This window comes from Diabrotica virgifera, chromosome 8 (genome assembly GCF_917563875.1).
Source record: "Diabrotica virgifera virgifera chromosome 8, PGI_DIABVI_V3a".
Classification (NCBI taxonomy): domain Eukaryota; kingdom Metazoa; phylum Arthropoda; class Insecta; order Coleoptera; family Chrysomelidae; genus Diabrotica; species Diabrotica virgifera.
The window spans coordinates 26,564,824-26,572,530 of NC_065450.1; positions in this window are offsets into that span (position 1 = coordinate 26,564,824).

Below are 7,707 nucleotides of genomic sequence, written 5' to 3' on the forward strand. Positions count from 1 at the left end.
TACATTTGCATGTGATACTGGTAAAAGCTCCGTACATTTTTCAACATCCAAGTTTACACGTGTGTTAGTTAATTTTCTTAAATTATTCACATGTTTATACATAATTTTATCATCTACCTTTACAAAATATGTAGTTGCACTTACACATCTTACAATAACCCCTTCTACCCATTTGTCCTGAACATATGGACCTAATTTGCCCACTAACACTTTTTCACCTGTAGTAAAGACATCTGGTTTTACATAGTCAACATTTTTGTTGAACATAACTTTCCCTTCCTTTCTGGGTTTTAAAAGGTCAATTCTGGTTCTAGGTTTAACTTTGAAGACAATTTCATTGGGACTTAACCCAGTACTAGCACTTGGTGTATTTCTATACTTAAATAGGAAATTTACCACTTGCTGCTCCATATAGTGAGCTCCGACTGTTGAATGGAACATTTTTCCAATGCAGCTTTGACTGTTTGAACATGTCTCTCTGCACACCCATTTGACTGAGGGTGATATGGTGGACTTTTTAGAATGGTTATTCCATTGTTTTGACAAAATCTTGTAAATTCAGTAGCGTTAAACGGTGGACCATTATCACTCACCAGCATAACTGGCAGACCCATCAAAGAGAAAGTTACCTTCAACTTGTCTAAGGTGTGTAATACTGAAGTACCCTTTTTCATAACATGTATATCAACCCACTTTGATTTAGAGTCTACAATAATTAAAAATGTACAATTGTTTTTATAAAAAAAATCAACATGTATTCGTTCAAATACATTTTCAGTTTTAGGCCAAGACACTAAAGCTTTTTCAGAATTATTTTGCGTTATCTGACATACCTGACAACTATTGATCATTGTCTCAATATCCTGTTGCAACCCCGGCCACCACACTACTGCTCTAGCTAACATTTTAGACCGTACGATACCTATATGTCCTTCATGAATTAATTCCAAAATACTTTCACGTAATACAGTGGGGATTACCACCCTTATACCTACCATCAAACATTGACTTTCAATAGAAAGTTCATTTCTTTTCAAGAAATATGGTTTAAGTTCACCATCTCCACATTTATTTGGCCAACCTGTTTTTACAAAATCCATCACCTGTAACAAAATACCATCTTTTGATGAGACTTTAGCTACATCCTCATATGAAATAGGTAAATCCTCTGTTAAATTAAATGAATTAATTGAACTATCAATACCAGTTACGTCACTCAAAGGTAATCGTGATAACATGTCTGCCTCATACATCTTTGACCCCTTTCTATATTCTATAGTATAGCTATAGGCTGATAAAATGACATTCCATCTAGTAATCCGTGAAGCAGACAATACTGAAATATTGCGATCTGGGTTAAAAAGTATTTTTAACGGTTGATGGTCTGAGACCAAAATAAAAGATCTACCATAAATAAATTTATGAAATTTTTTAACGCAAAAGATAATAGCCAAGGCTTCACGTTCTAATTGTGAATAGTTTTTTTCAGCCTTACTGAGGGAACCTGAAACAAAAAATATTGGCTTCTCCTGACCGTTACTTTCTCTATGACTCAACACACCTCCCACTCCATAAGCACTTGCATCACATGCTATCACTATGGTTTTATTTGTATCATAATGTGCGAGGACATCATTTTCACAAATTAATCTTTTACTTTTTTCAAATGCTTCAATACACTCCTTATTTAATGAAAATTCTTGACCTCTCTCCAAAAGTTTATACAAGGGCCTTAACTGACTTGATAACATAGGTACAAATTTACTATAAAAATTTATTAGACCCAAATATGAACGTAACTGTGTCAAATCTCTGGGTTCTGGAGCATCTACAATGGCCCTTAACTTTTCTTTAGTAGGATGTATACCATCTTTATCTATTAAATGTCCTAAATACTCAACCTGATTTTCAAAAAATCTACACTTGTCTACATTTAGTTTTACATTAAACTCAGATAATTTACTTAATACTTTACCTAAAATTTCCTTTGCATGTTCCAAAGAACTACCAGCAATCAAAACATCATCCAAGTACACACTAACACCTTGTATACCACAGAGAATTTGGTCTATAACAGATTGAAACAAAGCTGGTGCACAAGCAATTCCATATGTAAGCCTAGTATACCTAAACATACCCATGTGAGTGTTAATGGTAAGATATTTTTGAGAATCTGAATGCACCTGAAGTTGTTGGTATGCTCCAGACATATCTAAAACACAAAAAATCTTTCCACCTGCTAAACTCGCAAAAATGTCTGCTGGTATAGGAAGAGGATATTGATTTACATTCAAGACCTTATTTACAGTGACTCGAAAATCCACGCAGATTCTAACATCATTTCCACATTTTTTTGGGACTATTACTATGGGCGAGGCCCATTCTGAAAAACTAACTGGTTTTAGAATCCCAACTTTAATCATTTGGCCCAACTTTTCCTCTACTTTGTGTTTTAATGCATATGGCATCGAATAAGGTTTTCTAAAAATAGGCGTAGCATCTTTTTTAATACTAAAATTAATTTTAAATTTCTTAATAGGGTTACACAAATTATTGTCAAACACTACTGGAAATTTGAGTTTCAACTCACTGACAGTATTTGAGCCTTGAAGGAAATTTACAAATCCAGATGAAAACTTCTGTTGCCACCCAGGAAACAGGACATTGAGCCAATTTCTACCCAATAAGGGGGTAAACTGCTTTGGAGATTCTATTACTGTTAGTGGCAATATAAAATTATTATTATCTAATTCAACCTTGACATTACATTCTCCAATAGCTTTAATACCTTGCCCTGAAACCACATTTAACTTATAACTTACAGGACTTAATTTTACCTGATTACCGAACATTATTTTGTAACCATCTGCAGATATTACTGACTTACAAGCTCCAGTATCAACCTCAAAATCAATATATAACTCACCATTTAATAATAGTTTTAATTTGTGTGGCGCCCCTGAAGCTTCATCTTTTAACATATTCAACTTCCACAAATCTTCATTGAGTTCGTTACACTGAAACACGCTGTCACTTTCACTTTCTTCTACAACCCCTATGGTAGATGAATTCTTCTTGTTTGGACATAATCTCTTAACATGTCCCACCTTAGAACACCCGTAACACTTCCACCTAGACGCTGGACAATCTCCTTTCTCATGCTTCCTTCCACACTTAGGACATTTTACCTTATCACTGCTAGACTGCTGGAAGCCAGATTTTTTTAAGCTATTGACATTACTGCTTGTGTCCGCTAAACTCCTAACCTGTTTTTGGGCTAGTTCCGATGCTTGGGCTATCTGACATGCATTAGCAAATGTCAGACCTGCTTCCGCAAGCAATTTTTTTTGAATACCTTCATCCATCATGCCACAAACAAACCTGTCTCTCAGTGCATCCTCTAAAAATTGCCCAAAATTACATGTGCTGGATAACTTCTTCAGTTCCACCATGTAATCACTAACTGACTGATTCACTTTTTGTTGGCAGTTATAAAACACAAATCTCTCATAAATTTCTGACACAGGTGGCGCATAATGAAGAATTAACTTGCTTTTTATTTCAGCATATGTTAATTCTGTTGGTTTTTTTGGGGCCACCAGATTTTTGAGAGTCTGATAAACCATAGGACCTGCAAGTGTAATGAACAGGGAGATCTTCATATTTTCATCTACCTTATTGACTATGAATAGGTGCTCTAGTCGTTCTAAATACGAATTGAAATCTTCCCCACCTGTTTCATTAAACTGCTCAATGTTTCCTACTAATGCCATGACTTTTTCCTTGGACATCAACAAAAAAAAACAAGGTTACGTCACCCTAACCTTACTGTTACAGCCCGAAGCTCTATTTCCTTGTCTAAGGACCGAGTCACACCACGATCACTTGCCACTGTCACTGATCGCTGACAAACTGTACTGTGGTTTGGTTATCCTGCCAACTGCGACCATAACCTTAAAACGAGCACATGTGACATGTGAAAACTTTTAAGTTGTTTAAGACCGACCTCGTCGCCAAATGTTATGTAATATACTTGATAGACTGACAATTAAATGTGGATTCGGTTAAACAACTTTATTTAATGTACATTACCCATACAGTGCCACAATTAACTTTATATAGTCTAGTCGGATACAATACGTATGTTCCCTAACCACTAGCTTGGATAACTAACGTCGAAAATGACACACACTGTCAGTCCTGCTAAGTGTTACCCATCATTTCCATCTGTAACTAACTTAACACTAACAGATATACAACACCAAACACGTTGGAATTTTCAATCACGAAGTGTTCATACTGTTCATGAAAATAGAAAAGACCTCATTGCAGTTATGGACATTATACAAAGTACTTCACGTGATTTGTCTTCCATTAATCAAGCAAATGGTTACAAATTAAAGCACCAGGATAAAGATTTTGTATTTTGGCTATTTATTTTTAATAAAATTATGCCTCACGTAGAAATTATTTTTCATCAATTGCAAAAAGTATGCACTGATTCTGTCAAAGTGAAAAAAGATTTGGAGAATTTTGCAGCAGCAATTCAAGGTATAAGGGAGCAAATGGACGTCATTACGGATAGTATTCAAGAAGAAATAAACACGTCACAGAGACAAACCGATAATGATGAACCAATAAAAAAAGGCGCGAATTGAAGAGGACAGGCCCAGCAGAAAACGGGAAGCCTTAGAGATATGCGATGCAGTTTTGTTGCAAATAAAAACAAGGTTTACCTTCTCCGGACATTTAGTTGCTTCTCATTTATTTATGTCAGAGAAGTTTTCTGCTTATAAGGATAAGTTCCCCGAATCATTTCTTAATGAAACATGCACACAATTTTTATTTTTAAACAAAACTCGACTTAAAACTGAATTACAAGTATTGTATCAGCGAGACGAATTAAGTACTACCTCTGGGGCTGTTCCGTTATCTGTTTTATTAAATGATGAAGGTTTAAAATGTACCTTTGAAGAAACCGTTAAACTTTTAAGTATATTAATAACCATTCCCATGTCAACATCTGAAGCAGAACGTTGTTTTTCAGTGCTAAAACGAATTAAGACATTCCTCAGAAATACCATGAAGGAAGAACGACTAAGTGCTTTAGGTATGCTGTCTACAGAAAGACATTTTGTAAATGGCATTGACAATTTTAATAATAAAGTCATTGAAAACTTTGCCTCCAAAAAAGAAAGAAGGATGGACTTCACATATCGTAAACTTTAAAAGTGATATTAAATAACTTTGTGCGTGTGTGTAAATAATAGAATAGTGTTATTTTTATAATTTTCTAAATAGGCTCTAGAGACCATATCGTAACAACAAACTTCAAGTACATCAGCAGTGGTAGGAAGAATGAAACATTGACAGCATAGGATTAAAGGACGTGGTGGTCGGATGAGTGTGAGAGACGGAAGCTGATGCGTGATGACGAGCGACTGAGAATCGGGCAAAAGAAGGACATCGGGGAGAAGTCATGCCCTAACGGGCGATTCCACCCTGATGCCCTAGTATGAGAGGGGTGGGGTTTAGCTGGTCCCGGCCACATCGGAGTTACGGAGGGCAGGGAGGTCCGATTTAGGGCCAAACTGGTCGACGTGACACTGATGAGGTTTCAGCTCAGGAACCCAGCACTGTTGGAAATGTTTACCTCCGACGTCTGTTTGCAGATTCCCCACCTAGTGATGAAAAAAACAAAAAAAAAGTACATCAGCAGTAAATACTGGTGGTAAGTTGAATTTATTTTATTGCTAATTACTTAATTTACGGAACTGTTTTGATAAATTTTGGTAAATTTTTTGGCATCCCAAAAATAGTAAATATATAGATATAAGATAAAAATACCTGCGCCTATTTTTTTTTTATTTATATTTTATATCCTTTTTGACCATATCGTAAAACCGCCACAAAAATTTAGGCAGCTGCCCGGATTCTGGCACTACCTTCCTAAATTTGTACGAGCCGCCACTGCTCCACAGATTTTAATAATGAGGTAGGTTTAGATTTAGATTGTTATATTATTTAAGTAAAAAAATTAACTTTGTTATCAAGAGTAAATGCATGTCTCTCAATTCAACAGCTTACCTTAACAATATGCTCTTAAAAATATATTTTTTAGGTATCAGAGCTTGTTAAAGTAGGAGGATCAAAAGCCTATGATTTTGTATCAAGAGTTGGAAAATTAATTATAAGCAATGAGCAAGCTTTACAGTACAGTTGGCTGGGAAAAAAAGGCAAACAAATTAGTATTTTAAATATGTACATGTAAAATTTCAATAGCAATAAACGTATTTTTAGAACCTAATTATTTTTATTAAAAGTTCATTTAAAATATTTCATAAAAAATTAAAAAGAAAACTATCCTAAACACCTTAATAATAGACAAAAAAGACATCTTTAAGATGTAAGGTTTTGTAACATCCGTACATCTTTAAGATGTCGTAAAGATATCTTTCCGGAAATACCAGACATCTTTAAGACGTCTAAAACATCTTTAGTAAGCTATCTTTTAGATTTCTTTAAGATGTCTTTGTGTTATCTGGGTACAGGGCACAAATGTACGTACAAGAAATGATACAAGAAAATGTATACAAGAAACGATATTAGAAACGATATTAGAAATGATACAAGAAAATGCATAGTGTCATACAGCCTTTACAATCGCGAATAATTCAAACTTGCACTTGCAGGTCTCCAGTTACGTCACGACTCCCCTCTCTTCAGGATATGCAATATTATATTATCTTGTTATTTATATTGTATTATGGTCAGTGCTACATTTTAAGCATAAAACCAACTGAACTTATAATAAGTTATGATCTGAGAGACAAAAACAATGGTTAAATATAATAATAAAAAGCTATAAAATGTTATAAAAATGCTAAATAACTAACTACTGTACCTGTACCCATACTGTACCTACAAACAACAGCTATTCGCTATGAGCGTTAAAAAAGTGTCAAAGCAAAATCGACCGACCTGCTCATGGTGGCGGTTTTTTGAAATTTTATCAGGACGCTTTGTGTATGTTTAAATGAGACATTTAAAAAAAATGCCGTGTCCCGCTAGTGATATTATGTATTAATATAAACAGAAAATAAAAACGCACTTAATCTGATATAAACTCTTCTATTTCCAATATTGATTATCAGTTTGATTTTGTATACATAACCTCACCATCGCAGTTTATGTCAATAAATCTTTATTAACGAAAAAGAAAATATTTTTGTTGCACTATAAATTACAGTATAAATTAATAACTAATGAATTCTAACAATTGTATTCGGTTATTATCACTAAAAAATAAAATATTCAAGTTTAACAAAATAATCCCATAAGACTCAATGTTAAAACGTCCTGACAAAATCTGACAGCGTGTCACGTGACTGTAAGTAGAGGGGAGACGCACGGAGCCAATATTAGAGAGTTTTTAAGCCCCTTATTTCAGCAACGTTAAACGTTATACGCTATTCTCCACATGCGCATTAACTGAAAAATAACGTATTACTTTATTAGCGGATAAGGTATCCCCTTGAGATATTAGAGAGTTTTTAAGCCCCTTATTTCAGCAACGTTAAACGTTATACGCTATTCTGCTCATGCGCTTTAACTGAAAAATAACGTATTACCTTATTAGCGGATAAGGTATCCCCTTATTTAGGTAGAAATAAGGTTCGCGTTATTAAGGGATTACGTATTTGTAAG